Raw genomic sequence first — 1,072 nt, 5'->3', positions numbered from 1 at the left:
TAATCAAAGAGTTGCTATGATTGACAATCTAGGCCATGACATTGCCACATCACATATACACTACATCCACTTTAATTATAATTTCTTTCTGACGGGCCTTCCGCCGATTCTCGGAATTGATTTGCCAGACCCTCTTCTATACAGATCTGATATTTCATTCAACTGGTTCATTCAACATTCCCTTCGGCTTCAGGAAGCTCATGGAATTCTGATAAATACATGCCAAGAAATGGAACCAGCACAAATAAAAGCTCTCAAGGAAGGAAGGTTCTGAGCGTTGTTGAAATGACCCCTTGTATTTATCCCGTTGGGCTGCTAATAGCTTTCTCTCTTTCAGAATCTGAAGAGAAGTTTAAGAAGGAGGGCTGCCTCAAATGGCTGGACCGCCAGCCCGCCTCGACAGTTCTGTTTGTTTCTTTTGGGAGCCGCGGCACCCTGTCGGAGAATCAGATTCAAGAACTAGCTTTGGGGCTAGAAGCAAGTGTGCAGCGGTTCCTTTGGGTGTTGCGTAAGGAGCCTCCTCCTCCAACTGAATCCACGATGACTGCCGAAGCAGATATGAGGGAGGTTCTACCTGAGGGTTTCGAGACTCGAATCCAGGACTGTGGATTTGTGGTGGATTCATGGACGCCTCAGATTGTTGTCCTGTCTCATCCATCCATAGACGGTTGCCTTTTTCATTGCGGTTGGAATTCAACGATCGAAAGCATCTTACATGGAGTGCCGATGATCACTTGGCCTCTCTTTGCTGAACAGAGAATGAATGCCTTCCTTCTAGTGAAGGAGATGAAGGTGGGCATTGAAGCGTAGAAGGGCGCAGATGAATTGGTGAAGAGAGAGGAAGTGGAAAGAGCGGCGAAGGAATTAATGGAAGGAGAGGGAGAATGGAAATGAAGAAGGGGATAGCAAAATTGAGGGGAAGGCCCATCATTGAGTGACAACTGTCTTAATGATGGAAAACATCATGAAAATGGTTTCTAAAAAGCACAATATTCTCAACTGCCTACGACATTCCAATAATCTGAACCGCCTACAACATTTTTCACCGACGATCTAATGGCTGGATTTTATT

General features: G+C 45.2%; 1 pseudogene; it reads left to right on the top strand.

Annotated features, from left to right (window-relative positions):
- The first annotated feature begins 219 nt into the window (after nt 1–219).
- LOC149231233 (UDP-glycosyltransferase 88A1 pseudogene) lies at nt 220–810 on the top strand (annotated as a pseudogene).
- The last annotated feature ends 262 nt before the right edge of the window (nt 811–1,072 follow it).

This window comes from Pinus tabuliformis, chromosome J (assembly GCF_031772625.1).
Source record: "Pinus tabuliformis cultivar Carrire ecotype Pingquan chromosome J, CPIR1, whole genome shotgun sequence".
Classification (NCBI taxonomy): Eukaryota; Viridiplantae; Streptophyta; class Pinopsida; order Pinales; family Pinaceae; genus Pinus; species Pinus tabuliformis.
This window is presented reverse-complemented; position numbering and strand designations above follow the sequence as displayed.